The following is a 16686-nucleotide window of genomic DNA, read 5'->3' as shown; positions in this document are numbered from 1 at the left end:
CCCATAGAGAGAGTTGTGCAGGTTTTCTCAGGTCTCACAAACGTGTTGCACCAGCACAAACAAACCTGCCGGAGCACTTTTCCAAAAACCGGCACGCAAACAGACAGGTCCAAACAAAAAGGCTGAAGCTTTTAACCTACCTCGAAACTCTTCCCTTGCTTCTAACAAGCCCTCCTGACTCTGAGTGAGCTCTGGGTTGTGCGGGGAGGCGAGGGCCGCAGCGGAGGGAGAGCCAGCATCGCTGCCGAGCGAGCCGAGGGCAGCGCGGCGCACACACACACACACGCACACGCACGCACACGCACACGCACAAAGGTGAGGGGCTGCTCCGCAGGCCGCCACACGCACGCACCGTGCGCCGCCTCTCCGGGCTACCTGTCTCGTCTTGTTGCAGCCGTGTCTAACGAGCAGCCAGGGTACTGGAGCATGCAGGAGCCTCGCTTTTTGAAGCACCCTGAAAACAGGCTTCTCTTTTTTGGTACCTGGGTGGCCCAGAAGAACTTGTCAGGAAGCAAGCGCCAAATTGGTAGTAAGATAGGCACAGCAATGGGGGAACCTCAGTTTCATGCTTCCTGGGCTTCTCAGTGACCTACAAGAACCAAGAAACACCAGAGAAGGAGACTGAAACTGCCTCTCTCTTGCTCATTCTTCAGTGCCAGATCACATCAGGCTGTAAGATACCTGAGGACTATTTGTTTGCAGACTGCTGGAAGACAGAGACGGAATCACCTATTGGTGAGTCACAACCCCACAATGGCAGAGGGGTGATGGCACAGACTTGCAAAGACACAGAGAGTGATAATAGCTTAAAAGTGTCTTCTTTCCCCTTCTACTTTTTGATAAAAAAGCAAAATACTGGGACTAGATCCTCAGCTGTGGCAAAGCAAGGTAACTCCATGCTTTTGTCAGAGCACGGACATACACTTTCTGAGGTCATAGCCCATTCTATTTGTAAAAAATTGTTGTTCCTGAGCAGATTATTCCTTCTTTTCTCCAAATTTGAGTTTAATTCTTGGAAAATTTCTGGCTTGCAGTGCTCTAACTGTTGTGAGCCTTGCTTGACAGGAAAGGAAGGCTAACCAAGTACTGGGTCCACTGGCATGCAGGGCAATGAAAAGGAAAGTGAGAGTATCTTAGGTCCTTACAGCCACAGTAAAACTCAAAAACAAAATGTGCAGTGGAGTTGAAATACCTTCAATTCCCATACCTTCAATTTTTCATGATTGTTCTCACCAAAATGTACACAGCTTGCAGCTGGAAGGCCATAACTCATCGACATGCTTATCCTGTCATGGCTTTTTGTACCAGCACACTAAATTCAGTCTGTGAAGGTACATTACTGATTTTTGTAGGCACTGTGACCCAAAATTAACTCCTTGATATTTTCACCCCGCTTTAACTTCTGTGAGAGGGGAACTGTAGACAAGACATAAACTTAGCTGTCCACTGTGTGACATACAGACATGCCAAGACCTTAGTGAGCAACTGAACTTCCTCACCAGCTACAGATCAAAGCTACATTTTTAAAATTGGAGTTTTTTTGGAGTGGTTTTTACTAGAAACACCTAAGTTGAATGATTCTTTCTTTCTCCCTAGTAAAAAACTCAAAAGAACATGAAAAAGTCTTCTTGTGATCATCAAAATCATCAGCAAAGTAGGTGACTGTAATTTTGTAGCTTCATAAGGATACATACTTCAATACATCCAGATATCCACCATATATTTTTGATATACTGGAGGGTTTATTAGTTCTCAGCAGACACAGAGAGTAGATTAGTGGTGTCAATTGCTATTGTTGTTCTGGGTCTCCTGTTGTCACCATATCTACAAGTTCACCTGACTTTTAATCATGCAGATTGCTTTCTGGTTCTTTCCATGGCATTTGAGCTCACCCTAGTCTGTTTTCCTGAATGCATGCTTTTTCTGTGTGACTGAAACTTTACTGGAAAGTGTTTGCAAGGAAGGCTCTGTCATTGTGCTCCCTCTGACAATGTCTCTGACAGCATACTGAGAAAAGCAGAGATCTCTGTGAGTTTTGCTTCCCCATTGCACAATATTCTTTATGATTTTTTAATTTAATCCTCCTGAAGATACACTAGACTCAAGAAACATGCAAGTCCTTTTCTCATACTGGGATGTTTTCTTGCCCATCTCTCCCTGAGCTTAGAGAATGGGTAGGGTCATGGCAGAAAGCAAACGGATAAGTAATCAACTTTTAAAAATTTCTATGTTTCTAGGGAATGCAAATTGTTTCTTTGTAGTATCTGACCGAGTAACACAAGTAACTTATCATGGCAACCAGCTTTTGGAACAGAAAAAAATATATCATTACAAGGTGCTTTGTTACTATAACAGGGAAAGAAGCTGAGACCTTATCAGTTTTGTTCACTTGTGTGTCATGCATCATCTAGGTAGCAGAATCTGTCAGTAGAAGTTTGTGTTCAATTCAGTGCAAGTCATCTGCCTTGTGAGCCAATCTGATACTTGGATCAAAGCTGAAGTGCAGTCAGAAGGAAAGAAGGAAGTGTTCAGAAGAATTGAAACAAGGCTGGATTCTCAGAAACACAAAGACAAATCCATTTCCTCCAAGCTGATGCAACTCTGAAGATGCCAGTAAGGGATGAACCAATTCTGAAATTAATTTGGCTTGCATTCTCTGACAGTCTCCATTATTTTACTGTCCTTCTTTATTCTTTTTTAAGTGAAGTAAGTCAAACCCATTCTCTTTACAGGGATGCTTCTGGGAAAGACAGACTCATTTCCACTCAGCTTGCTTGGGTTAGTAAGTGAATGTAGAAATGGCAAAGGGAATCAGCTGAGGGCAGAGAGGGGAAACTGTCACAGTTACCACTTTGGAAGGAAATAAAAGCTGAGTTTATTAGCTCAGAGGAGGACAGTTTTGAAAACCGTTGTTTGTGCGCAGAGGCCAGCAGAACTATCCTGTGCTGAGAGTAGGCTCATGTATAGATCTGGAGTGGATCTAGGGTATGCTTTACTCTGGAGCTGGAAAGGATGTCTTCTGTGTGACAGATTTGAAAAGTGAAGGAAAAGCTGAAAGTTTCTTAATCCCTTGACTACTGATTTGAGCCACAAGTAACACAGCTCCAACTGTGTGAGGGACTGAAGTGTATGCTCCCCCTTCTATTTTAAAAACACTCTCCCCCAGTTAAAATTCATGCTGTTCATGCACTAGTGCTAATGCTTGAGAAACAGTGGCCAGCTTTCTGAGCTGCCTGGGGCCTAGCTGAATGCACAGGTAAAATTCTTGTGACTCATGGACAATTCTCTTTTAGCTTCCTGGTGAGGTTGTAGAGAAAATGCTGCTAGATAACAAACCCTGACAATAGCATGACTTGGAAAGAAGCCTTTGAAAATAAGCTCTTAATGTATCAGATGAATCTATGTGAGATGCAAAGCTAGAGTTCACTCTTGACACTGAATTCTTGTACTGTGAGTGACTGACTATAAAAAGACTTGGGAAAAATCTGAGTCTCCTGCAACACAAAGAAACCTTGAGATAAGTGAAAGTCATCTCAAAGGAACCAAGCTAAAACTGTTCAACACTATAATTTAACACAGTTTCCTAGAGACTGGGAAAAGTCAGTGGGCTTATCCTTACTGCAGGTTGTACCAAGAGAGAGCCACAAGAGACATCACAAGTGTTAAATGCCACAAATGTGTACTGGCATCTCAAGGGCCTGGGAATCTTGGAGATACTTAAGATTTGGAAACAGCAGTCCAACTGCAAAGGGTTTTTAAGACTGACACTGAACTGGAAAGATCTCCTGGAATAATCAATTAACAAAATAAAACACTGAATTAATTAATCAGTCCTCAATAAATCAAAAAAATCTTCCTCTATATAATCTCCAAAGGCATGGCATTGCTTCAGATGACTCAAGCAGTGAATGGGACCACTTTGTTTTTAATCCCTAAAATAATGGCATTAATATTGGATTAAATTCTACTTAATAATTGTGCTCAGGTTTCTTTCAACCAAATAATTTGAAATGCTGCAGAAGGTTTTTGTTGAGCAGAGCAAAGTCGTCACTTCTGGAGTGTTATCTGATCCATGACAAGATCTTTCTTATGATGGATTTCCTTTTTGAAATAAACAAGGCAGCATCTTGCCAAGTGCCTGGCTCAAGCCCCACCAAAACTAGAGAGAGAAAAGATTTCTGTTGACTGAAATAAATTTTGCTAACAGTTGGATTTGGTCAATTTTGAACTGAGAATAGAAACTTGCAGAGATGATGCTCTGGAATCGCAGAAATTAAAGACTTTGTAATCAGAGCTTGGAAGTGGAAGGAGATTCATGTTCCATAGTTTAAAAATACAGACAGCTGCTGATTCCTTTTTTTGCTATTAAAATCCTCACAACCCAAACACACACACACACACACAAGACATAATTCAGAGACTGGTCATTTCCCAGTCAGACTCCTTCTAGAGACACTGTGGGAATGAAAACCTATCATATCTCCCTAGATGTGGTATGCAATACTTGGTAACATGAGGCCCTCCCCTGAGTGGATAATGGGATGGTTGGGCTTCAGATTTTGCTGTGTGGGGTGAGAAGGGGGGAGAGATGAGATAAGGGTTTGATCTCTGGGTATTTACAAGCAGAGTGGCTTTCTACAGGTGCCTGACAATTTCAGTCTGATCTGAAGCACACTGCCCTCTGCAGTGTCCCGATTGTTCCTGTGGGTGTTTGCTTAAGCCCCCAGCAAATGTCCTTTTTGGCTATTTGTGCTTTTTCCAGGGAGTTGTAGCTGATCATGTGCTGAATCTGGAGCCTGAGACACTTAGAAACAACACTGATTCTTTCAAGAAATGCCCCCACCTCATCAAGAGTTGCCAGGGTTGGTGAGGTCCTGTGTCTCCTTCCACTCTCTGCTGTGCCTGCCAGCGTAGATCAGCAAGGGTCAGCTACAGTAGGAGGCCTGGTAATGCAGAAATCTGCAAGTTGGGAGCAACACTGATTTTCCTGGTGGTGGTTTGCTGGCATATGTACAGGAGCTTTTGTTAGCTGTCAGCCTGAATGGAATGTCAATCATTCCCTTGGAGCCTGATCTTCAGATCACTGCACTTTTGGGCTTTTGCCTTCTCTTCATACAGCAGTAACTCAGGTCTGTGGAAGATGGAAGTCTTATTTTTTGTTAAGAAGCCCTTGTGATATTTAGTCCCCATGTGGTTTTCTTTTTCAAACTCTACAGAAAAGTTTGAACCCTTTGCAACTGATATGCTACCAGTTTTTTTTTATGGGACAGTTTGGATCACTTACCATGCTCTGGGTCATCTGTCACTTTTGCTGGCAGGAGCCAGATTTCCAGAGTGGAAGTGGGATGAGTTGCTAAGGAATGTCTTGTGCTCTATATCATTTCTGCATTCACTGATGTGCAACAGATTTATCTGTGTAGTTCAAGGCCTCTCTGTACCAGATGAGTTTGTATTGAAATCTCAGACCGTCCCACATATCCTCCAGGAGAAGACACAAAGATTATTGGTATTCTTTTTAAAATACTCTTCTTCTTCATCAGCTAATGCTGATTTTCTTTCCGTCAGCATCAAAGAACAATTGCTAACTACATCTCTTTCTTGCAGAAATTTCAAAGCAGTGTTGCACAGCATGATTCAGGCATGCACACATGGTAGAATTAGATAGAATTAAAGACATTTGTGTTTATCCAGTTAAACTACTGGTTCCTTTTCCTTTGACTGTTTTTAATATACTGGCCACACATTGTCTCTAACCCTACCATGCAGCCCTCCTTCTCATCATCATGCTCAAGCTGCTGAGCCTTCTCTTCTGTTAATTCCCTCACTAAATTCTGGTTTTCCTTCTACTGTGAGGAGATGCCCTGAGCCTTGGTTCCTATCTATGCAAGCAAGTAAAGCTGATGTGAAGCAGAAATACATTACAATACATTACAATACAATACAATACATCAAACTGGAGAGGAGGATAGAATCCAGCCTTCCCAGCATCTCTCTGCTTCTTAGTGCTCTTAACACACCAGTGTATGCTCTATTCCTACCCAACCTTAGTAAAGCTTGCTCATCTGGTCCCTTTCCATTATGGACAGGTGTTTTCCTCTGTGGCAGCCTCTTCCTGATGCTCTTGTGCAGCATTTCCAGCTCCCCCTCCATCCCTCTCTGTGATTTCCTCAAATACATGCTGCTGCAGTAACCAAGTCCATAGGTGACCTCAGCCTTGAGGTTATTTATAGCAGAGGTAGACACTGTCCTGCAGTGCAGCTGCTCATTGTCAGAGCTAAAGATCCTGAGTTATGGAGCTCCCTGGGAGCTTATGGTGGTAGCAGTATTCCCACATCAAGTGAGATCCAGGTTAGATACTGAAAGGTTTCCTTGGCAGTGAGGCTCTGCTCTTGTGTCACTGTCCTGTCTAGGCTGTCCTGAGAAATCCCTAGTAAAGGTGAGGGCACAGTCCTCCCACACAAATGCCTTCAAGAGAAGCACAGGGCTAGAAATCATCCCTTCAGTCAGAGACATGACAGAGCTGACCTCATCAGAGTATTTCTACACCTATTTCACACAGATTCTCTTCTTGCTGGCAGTTACCCCTTTTCTTATTACAGAACTTTCTCACACTGAAGCCATAAAGTTGACCACAGCATCTTGGTGGTTTTGTCTGCATTTTTGTCAACCCCTTTCCTCTGCTGCTTCTCCATCAGGGAATGTGAAAAACAGAAGAGGACCTGCAGTCATTTGCATCTTGCAGGACTGGTGCATGTCCACTTCATGTTCCTAGGTAACTTTTCAGGCAGATGTTCATGAGCTCAGCAGTGGTGTGACTCTGTGTGTGTGTGTGTGTGTGTGTGTGTGTGTGCAAATTACCCAGATACTCTCTGAGGGTTTTCAGGGGGCCAGTGCTAAACATTTCAGAAGTCAGACCTCCTGCAACATTCCTAAGCTGAGATGCCCAAAGCAACATATTGCAAATTTCTTCTCTGGTTTGATTCACAGCTTTGTGTTTCCTACTTTCAGTCAGCAGACTTCACTTGGGGAAATACTGAGGTTAGCATACGAAAACACTGATCACAAATGTTACATGAATCCAAGTGATTGATGGAATTTCAGCCATTGGCTATCACAGCCTGTGTTAATCTCCAGATGTTGTATTAACATTGGGTGATTTCCCAGTTCTCCTTAGCAGTATGCTTTGATGGGGGTAGAAGGTGTTTGCTGTACTTTCCCTTCAGTGAGCTGTTTAATCATTGGAGCTTACTAGCAGTGGGATCTAGGGGACTTAGGTGATCACAAAGTGAATTTAGAGTAAAGCAATACCCTCCTTCTGGCTTCTCTGGGACGGTGAACAGGAGAGGGAATGGGTTCAGAACTGCTCCCTTTCCTCTTTTAAGTAGCACTGGTGCTCCAGTGAGGACTAAGCAGGAAGCTGCTGCCTTCTTTGTCAAGGTCTTCCTGGTTTTCAGGAGCACACTCAGACTGGCTCTCCTGCAGATCAGCACATGCCAGTGAACTTGTTGTAGCATGTTTAGCTGCACGTTCTTGTTGGCTTACTGAGGTCTGATCCAAAGCTTACTGCAGATACAGGGAGGGTTCACGTACTTCTTCAGTGGCCTTTGGTCTACTCTGTGGAGGCAAAAATACAACTGTGATAGATACATAGGTGAGTGAACCCTCCATTACCACCACATTTCACTCTGAGGAGATGGCAAAAGGGATCTTGACCTTGTGCATCCCAGAGCAGTAAAAGCAACATGAATCCTACTTAATAAGTAATTCAAAAGCACTTTCTGGTTTGTGAATCATCTGCATCTCAGACTTTCTGAGACTCTTGGGTAATGAGACAAGAACAGTGCAGCTTCTGTAGTCATTTCTACCCGCTCACTGGGCTGCTAGCCTGCTCTGGCCCTAATTTTGAGCTGTTCCTTTAAACTGCTCTCTGCAACTAAGCAATTCTCATCTAGAGATCTCAGACATGAAGTAATCCTCCCAGCTTTTCTATTAAAAAAGCCAACTACCATTAAACCTGTTTTACAGGTGGGTAGGCTGAGCTCCAGTCCGCCTGAGATCACAAAGTGTTATTTAGGACCAAACTGCCTGGTCTGACACATTGCTGCAGCAGGGATGACCACTTTTCTTAGAGGAAGAGAGTGCCCAGGTGGAGGCAGGGCTGGCCTCTGTGGACGTGCTTTGCACATGACTGTGAAGCACATAAACCTCACTGGCAGCATGGCAGGAATCCAGGTGTCCCTTGGATGAAGATGCATGTGTAGGGTAAACTAAAACACCGTGCTGGGCTCTGTGTGCTGAGCCATCCAGCAGGTGGGAATGCACAAATCTGCCTGATTGCTTATGCCTGAGTCACCTCCTTCAGCATTTGCCTCTGCCTAGCATGTTAGCATGCTGCCTGCTGGATAATAAAGGACTTCATCTGCTGCAGCAGTGAGGATACTATTAAAAATTAACCCTGGGAAATGGTCCCACATATTTTTTTCATTCAGACGCAGACAAGGGGGAAGAGGAGAGGAATGCTTTTGAAATGGGATTTGCAGAAAAGGCAAGTGCTGAGTTTTCAGTAATGAGGATGGTTCAGGCTTCAGTTTAATCACTGCAGTTGTTGGTAATCGATGATCAAAATTCAGAGGGCTTAAGGCACTTCATAAAGTTAAAAGCAGTGCAGGTAGAAAAGACTCAGTAGGCATATTGCAGAGGAGGTCAAAGAATGGGATAAATAGGGATTACTGTGCTGACATATAATTTATGACCTGTTTGCAGAAATAAATTAATTCATCACGTGGATGATATTACCTCTTTTAAGGAATGATGCTATCTGATTTCATCTGTAGATGAAACACTCTCAGTTTTGGTTTATCCATTGCATGCTTTTCTCATAGTAGCGCACTTAGAACTACACCTTACCTATTGCAGCATGCAGAGTATATTTACAGAAGTGAAGGATTTGTATTAAATGTCTCAGGAAACAGTGCAACTGACAGACAGATATTTCATTTTCTTGGCTTCTCTTGCCTCCAGCACCCACACAGTATCCATCAAATTGTCTGGAGCCAAATCCTCACAGGCTGCATTTGAGGCTTGGGCAAGGAGCCAGCCTGGTTTAGAGAGCAAAGTCCTGTCTGTCCACACGCACTTCCCACTGTCTGTGTGCTGCAGTCTGGAGCAGGGGAGCTCAGTCTAAGGTTCAACAAAAAATACCCTTTAACTCCCTTTGCATTGTTCCAAGAAAGGGATTTGGTGTGAAGCCTGCTGACACATGTATTGATGATTCCATTGTTGACACAAAAATTGCACCTTGTTCTGAGGCGTCATTCAGCTGGCTTTGGTACAGCAGCAAGCAGCACATCCCATCCTGAGGGATGTCTCAGCTCTTTGAGCTGCTCCCTTCATAGATGGTTGGTACCTATAGATGGTCTGGATTGCAGCACAACCTGTAATGCCAGGTGCACTCACTGTGCAAGCAGATCTGCCCTCTGGCTGGCATGCTTTTTTCCAGAAGCATATTGTGCCTGTTGATTTCATAAATGTACTGTGATAGCACAGCACCTGTCCAAGGGCCAAGATGAGGTCTGCATGTTTGTCCTGAGTCACCTGCTCATCTCCACATGGCAGAGGTATTTTAAAATGTTGGGCTTAAGCAACATTTCCTGCTACAGCAGGAAAAATTATATAAAGTTCCTTCATAGACAGTGTTAAAAATTTGCTGGATGAAAAGTACTCAGATATTGCTTTGTCCAAATTGGAGATAATTCCTACTGTAAGATCTTTCCTTATCTGTGATATTTACAGAACCATGGTTGAAATATTTCTCAGGCTAGTTCCTTTATTTATTGTCTCTCCTTTCTCTCTCCCTCCAGACAGAGCTTTGTCATCAGCCCTAATCCCTGGTACCTACATACAGCACTTGCTGCAGCCAAACACTGCTGGAGCAAGGATTTTATTTTAATGATTACTGACCAGGAATTATCACAACAGTTGTCATCAACACAACACTGATTTATCAACATGGTCTTTGTGCGGCTTTGGAAAGACCAATAGCTTAGGGTTAGTTTGGCACCTCTTTGCAGAGTAGATGGTGCATGTTGAAATCACTTCCTTTAACGTCAATAGATTTGAATCACACCCATGGTGGGGTTATTTATTTCCCTCCCCTTCACCCCCATGCCTCCCAGGTCTCTATATTTCACTCTCCAGGTTGCCAAGGGCTGTGTGTGTTGCTCATGTGTTGTGAAGTGAGTATCTGAAAGAAGAAAGAAGTGACCCATGCAAACAGCTGTAGGCATATGTCCAGCTGCCCAATTCTCTAGAAAAGGAAACTGTGATCTATGCCTGGAAAATCTGCTTCCACAAGCCAGGAGTTAACCAGTAAACAATGACTATATAGTTGTGTCCTAGACACTTGTGTTTCCACTAGCTTTTAAGGAGAACGAGAAGGAAATTATATTTTTAATAGCAGCTCAACTTGCAACTTGATCTGCTACTGCAGGGAGAAATCAACTGATAACTTAGATATTAGCCAGCTGCCAATGTTTGGTATGCAAGGTTACTTGGAATGGTCTGTTTTAGTACAACCACAGCATGGCATAGGAAGTGGCCATTGTAGGGCAGGACAAGGGAAGCTTGTGTGTCTTCCAAGGAAGATGGGTTCTGCCAGTGGTGATGTGTCAGGAGTTGTTGGGGGATACACATTTCACTTTGTCAAAAGTCCATCTCTGTTTCTAACAGTAGGAAAATCCAGGAATGAAAGGTCTTTCCTTGGACTGTGAAGGAAGTGAATGAAGGTAAGTCACAGTACTATAGGAGCTTCATGGCTCATAAAAATAACAGTAGTTTGTGGACATGGGAGGATTCCCATTCTAAATTTCTGTCTTCTTCTGAAGGGATTTGTTCAGCCATATGCCCATGACCCAGCTCAGGCACCAGGAGTTTCTGTTCAATCAATATTAGGGTTAACCCAGGGTCTCTTCTAAGGTGTTTCAAGAAAAGAGGATGGAGTGTTTAGCCAAAGGGCCAGGCATTCAGGCCAAAGAGCAGTGATAAAGTGCAGGTTTTCGTGGCCAAAGAGCTGGCCTACAAACACGGCTGGAGTCCCCTGTGGAAGACAACATGCCATGGTCACTGCCATGTACTGTCACTACACAGTGGGGCTGCTGACAGATCCAACCTTAAAAAGGCTGTTAAGCAAGGCTTTTGGGGTAGGTGTGAGATTTCTGTGGACTGGGATGTGTTTTATGGTTTTCAGTACTTGGAACCCCTACCTGAACATCTGTCTGGATCTCAGCCAGCATGCTGAGTTAGGTAATAAAGCTGAATTTTTACTGAAACTTTTAGACAGTGCATAAAACATACAGAAGGATACCAATAATACATCTTTTCTCATCACTATTCTAACTTAGCCACTGGAATGTAAGTACACAGTCCTTTTTCTAAGCACACATTATGCAGAATCAGAGCCAAGGCTCTAAAGAGAGTGCCTAGAAATCAGGTCTCTCCTGTCATTTTGGGAACAGGGAAACATTCTTCATTCTCCATGAGGATGGGATTCTTCCTAGTAGTCTAGAGGAAGTTATACATGGTAATGACCCAAATATAGATGAATCCCAAGGCTTTCCAAAGAGGCTATCCATGGAAAAGGCAACCTGAGCTGCTTAAATTCTAGGGAAAATCCCAGTATGGTATGGTGTTGCATCACTTTTCATTCCTGTGCAGTATTTGCTGAACTTGACTCCAAGCTGCCTGCAGCAGCAGCAGATGTGTAGGGTCAAAGGTTCCTTTGACAGAGCAGAGAGGACCATTGTTGCCTCTGCTCAGTTCTCTCACTGATGCTGAGCCAGAAGGAAGCCCAAATCACCTCGTAGACTGTGGAGCTGAAACAACCCTGGGGATGGGCAGGGCACCTAAGGCAAAAGGGGGACTTTGGCTCTTAGAGTGTTAGGACAGGGAGCCGTGTCTTCAGGCTGCAGGTGCTGGCCCTAGGATTACTTGGGTGAGCACGGGGATGCACAGGGTATACAGTGTTGTTCCGGACTGCAGAACTGCCTGGCCCCATTTATCTACCTGCTGATCTCCTCCCTCCACATCTGCAGACTGCACTCCAGCCACCTTATTTCCTGCCCTGCAGGATGGGGATTTGTTGAGGACTTTTGCCAGAGCTGTTGTCTGTAGCGTGGCTCACAGTGGTGCTGTTGCTGTGATGGCTGAAAGCCCCAGTGTACATGAGTTGCATTCAGAGTAAGCTTTGAACTGTGCAAAGTGCATGCAAACTAGGGGTGTAATGGCACGCAAACTGGTGCTTTGACCTGATTAAATTTTTTAAGCCCAAATTTCTCCACTCCTTCACATCATATGTTGTCACACTGATGGGAAGTGAAAATAACAACCCCTTTCTGATTCAGTAACATTTTATGGTGGCTTTGCATTGGCACAGAAAGCAAGTACACGTTGGAAAGCTGCTGTTTCCCCTGTCTGAAGACAGCTAGATGAATTTCACTGCTAAATCCTGCTTGGAAAAACAAACCTAAAAAGTGCAGTGAGGCCACAGGTTCCTTTACACTGCAGCAAGTGATGAAAAAGAACAAAGGTTGTTCCTGAAAAACTGTGGAGGAAGAGTCACTGACTATAACTCCTTTCCAACGTCAATTCATTTTCCCCTTACTTTAATGTTGAAAACAAAGTTGTAACTCAATCATTGACCATGGAATTCATCCCAGAAGAAATGCAAGGACCACCAATAATGTGGTCCAGGTGTGGGTTATAAATATCATCAGGAAGAGACATTCTGTGTCCCAGGGGCGTTAATCCTGCAGCCAGTGCTCTTCCTTTTATATTTTAATTTTAAGTCTGTCATTTTTAAGGCTTCTCAGCAAGACTTTCTCTTGCAGAGGAATCCTACCACAACAAGCACAGTGATACAACTAAACTGAATGAAGCCCTGTAGTGGTACTACAGTTGTAACAACATGGGATTTATACCTACCAATTCTTTGATAAAAATTACCATCTGGCAGTTGCAGAGAAGCTTTGGACTTGTCCCATACCATGGGACAGGATACCATACACTGGAAAAGCACATGTGTGCAGACAGCATCCTTGAGCTTTCCAAAACCAGGAAATAGTTTGACCCAAAAGAAACGGAGAAAGTTAGAGGGCCTTGAACAGAGGCACAAAATAATAACTTCTACACAGGGATTTCAAGTCATCATTTATTCATCTGGAGTCAGGAATTAAATAAACAAGGGAGTATAAGCATATTTTTCTGGCTCTTGGTATTTTTTTCTGATAAGAAGCTTTTGTTTCCTTTTTCCTGTAAAAATGTAAAGGGAGAAAAATTTTATGTTTATTAATTTATTTACAACTTTTCATTATACTTTAGGTAGAAATAGGAAATTAACCCTTCTGGAATTAGTCAGTCCTGGCTCAGTGGTTCAAATATTGATACATTGCCCTATCTCACTTTTGCTACCCCATGTCTTTCATCCCAATCAATCATCTTGACTGCACAGTAATGCAACTACTTCTGAGTAGAATCTCTTGGTCATGAACCAGAATCTGCTTTTCTAAAGCAATAGCACAAAGGAAGGAAAGATCCCTCTGGTGTGGCATCTGCACTGGGTATTGCTTTAAAGTAAGTGGGATTCTGCCAGAGTTCTTCCCTCCCAGCAGAGCCGAGTCAGGATTTAAGCTAAAGAGATATCCCAACGCAATTGAAGCCTGTCTTAAGCTCAACTTTCCCCTAAGAGACCCTATACCAGGACAAGGTACCACTTGGTGTTTTTATTGCCTTCTAGTACCCCAAAAATTTACCAAGCCAAGGAGGGTGTTCACTTTCCTTGAGCGAGCCTGCAGCAGTGAGAGGAGACAGGTTCTGTCACTCAGCACTGGCTCAGGACCTCAGAGGTGTGTGGTCACCTTCAAAGGCCACACACGGTTTCTGTGTCACTTTGGTGACATCATCAGTTTGGTTCACTTCTTTATAGAAGCAAGGGCAACATAAAACTGTGGATGCCCATCTTTCAGTATGAGTTCAAATACTCTGTAAAAACTGTTATCAAAAGTTTTTCCAGGTCTAGTTCAGTTTGAAAAGATACAGCTTTGTATAAAATGCCAAATGTTTTCTGATGAAGCTTTCCTTTCTGATTGCAGTTTATGAATTCAAATAAGCCTGTGAAAAGAAGCAAAAACAAATGCCCAGATTCATTGAATCAGAGAAGATGTTTTATTAACTGAATTCTCTCATTGCCCTTTCTTTTCATGCCAGGTGCAGTAACAGAAAAATAAATTCAATTTGCAGACTCCTGTCATCCTCCGGATCTTTGGATCAGTCTCTCAGCCTCATTCATTGCTTCTGAGGATGAACTTCTCAACACCTGCTGTGGTCGAAACTGTTCTTACATCATCTCCTGAACACAGTGACTTCAATCACGTGAAACCATGAGGTTAATGCCACAGTCAAGACTTCAAAGCTGTTTCTGCAGACCTGAGCTGATTTTTTTTTTAAATGCTACAGTAGCTGCTAGTTCTTAACCAGCAGAAGAATTACCAAAGCTGGCAGTGTTCTGCTTATCATGCAATACAAGAAGATGGGAAAATTTTCTAGCAGAACTGCAGTCTGGGTGGGGGAGGCAGTACTGTAGGCTGAGTTCTCCACTTAACCTCAGATTAGTTTTGATTTTTGTCTTTTTGTACGAAATGGAGATGAATATCCTTGTTCTGTATTACCTACTTGAACCAGATGACCTTTAAAAGGCCCCTTCCAACTCAAACTATTCTATGATTCTATGAAATTGTTAGTTGTGCTAGAAAAGGGATTCTCACAAGAAAAAAGGTCATTACAGGGCTTACTAATGAGGGTGAGAGATCAGGCAACAGGGGGAACCATCTTTAGAGAGACACTTTGAACAATCTTTTAGAAGGGGGGAGACACTGATACGTATCTAAATGAGTCTGGGTTATGTGCTATAGCAGAAAACTTTCCTCTGACCAGAAAGTTCCCCCTGGTTCTGTGTTTCTGAGTTGTAGGATAATGAAATCCTTAAATGTTAATTATGCAAGTAGCAACAACGATTATCTATTGATCAATAATATTAATTATAGACTGGATTGATTGGATGTTGCTTGTGACTGAATAAAACCAGAAGAACAGACAAATCTCTTCTTGTAAAATAAGACTCCGAAAGGAAAAGCAAGTTTATCTAGGCTTGGCTTTCAGAGGAGGCTTCACCCAATTCCTGTTCATTTGGGTAGGACCAATGGAATTAATCCAGAGTACCACATATTTTGGAGTTCCTGTGAAGGTGAGATCAGAAGCAGGTCCACTGTCTCCAGGTAGGACCAAGGTATGCTAATTGTCAATACTAGGATTCTAAAACTTTCTTGGATAAACTGAAACATTACTTTTCTTTCCTATAAAGCTTCATGAATGTACAACATGGTTCCTGCATAGACATCACATCAGCTTCACAGTTATTAATTTACAGATTTCTCACTGACCTTAGCTCAGCTCTGGGAATGGTGCCAGCACTATTACAGTAACTCTGAATAAAGAGACATAAAGCTTCTGTATCTACCCTGAAATTGTGCCAGAATTTTCTCTTCCTCAGTGATGGAAAGATGCATTTCTTCAATTGATTTCAAACAGTTCAGACTGTGTTGGCCATAAGTAGATTATTTCCAGCAAAACAAGGAAAAGAAGAAAATTGCCATGCAGATGTGTACATGCACGATACAATACATGTGATCCATAGATAATATTTGGGAAGAGTGTCCCAAGAAGATGTATGTGGGGAAACTGAGTCAAGGTGATTTGAGCTAGTTACCTGGGAAAAAAACGGCAGAGTTGGGAATAAAATTCCAGGGGCAGATGCTTGATTCAGTATTGTTTTCACTGAATCACACTACCTTCCTGGAGCACGTCAAGGCCCATTGCCTTCCTTCCTGTGAAGATGGGCAGCTGGATTGCAATGACAGCAGGTGGAGCTGAGTGTGCTCATCACCTTGGAAAATCAGGCCCCTGGTGATTCTCTCTCATGTTAATTGACCGTCAGACCCTGCAAGAGGGGAGTCAACACATTTCCTGACCTATGGTTTAAGTGTTTTCCAAACCCTAGAGTAAATTGAATGCAGTTAATTGAATGTAGTTATAGAGGAAATGCTGATGCAATCCGCCAGCAGCTGCTGCCCTCCCACATCCTCACGAAGAAGGTGTGAGGGGGTGAATTGCATGCAAGCAGTGTAGTCAAAAACCCAGCAGCTACTACATGGCAAGCAGGACTCTATGCCTTCCCTCCAGAACTCTTGCCTTCCTGCCCCTGAGAGAAACACTGCTAAGGGCTGTTGTTGAGAAAATGCTGGGGACTGTCCTGAAGGTAAAGCCCTGAAAAAGCAGGCTTTTCCTGTGGGACCACTGAGCACCTCGGAGGATGTGATAGGAATCACATCTTCCTAGGTGCCTGATGTACGAATCCTATATTGAAATGTGGGAATGTAGGTATCTTCTGTGAGTGAGAATGGTAAGAGCTGCCCTCTTGCACTGAGATGCTTAATGATGTCACCAACAAAAGTTGAACCACATTTGTTGGATCCAGATTATTACAAACTTCATTCTCACATGTCTAATCTTTTGACATTTCTGGTCTGGAAATTTACTCTTTCAGTCTGTTTGGGTTTTAGTTGGTTGTTTGGGGGG

At 43.1% G+C, this 16686-nt stretch overlaps 1 long non-coding RNA gene across 1 annotated transcript; it reads left to right on the top strand.

Annotated features, from left to right (window-relative positions):
* Positions 1 to 417: 417 nt before the first annotated feature.
* On the top strand, positions 418 to 15149 carry LOC134419487 (uncharacterized). Its single transcript, XR_010028056.1, has 2 exons — positions 418 to 735; positions 14260 to 15149. It is a non-coding gene; the product is annotated as an uncharacterized LOC134419487 (long non-coding RNA).
* The last annotated feature ends 1537 nt before the right edge of the window (positions 15150 to 16686 follow it).

This window comes from Melospiza melodia, chromosome 6 (assembly GCF_035770615.1).
Source record: "Melospiza melodia melodia isolate bMelMel2 chromosome 6, bMelMel2.pri, whole genome shotgun sequence".
Classification (NCBI taxonomy): domain Eukaryota; kingdom Metazoa; phylum Chordata; class Aves; order Passeriformes; family Passerellidae; genus Melospiza; species Melospiza melodia.
This window is presented reverse-complemented; position numbering and strand designations above follow the sequence as displayed.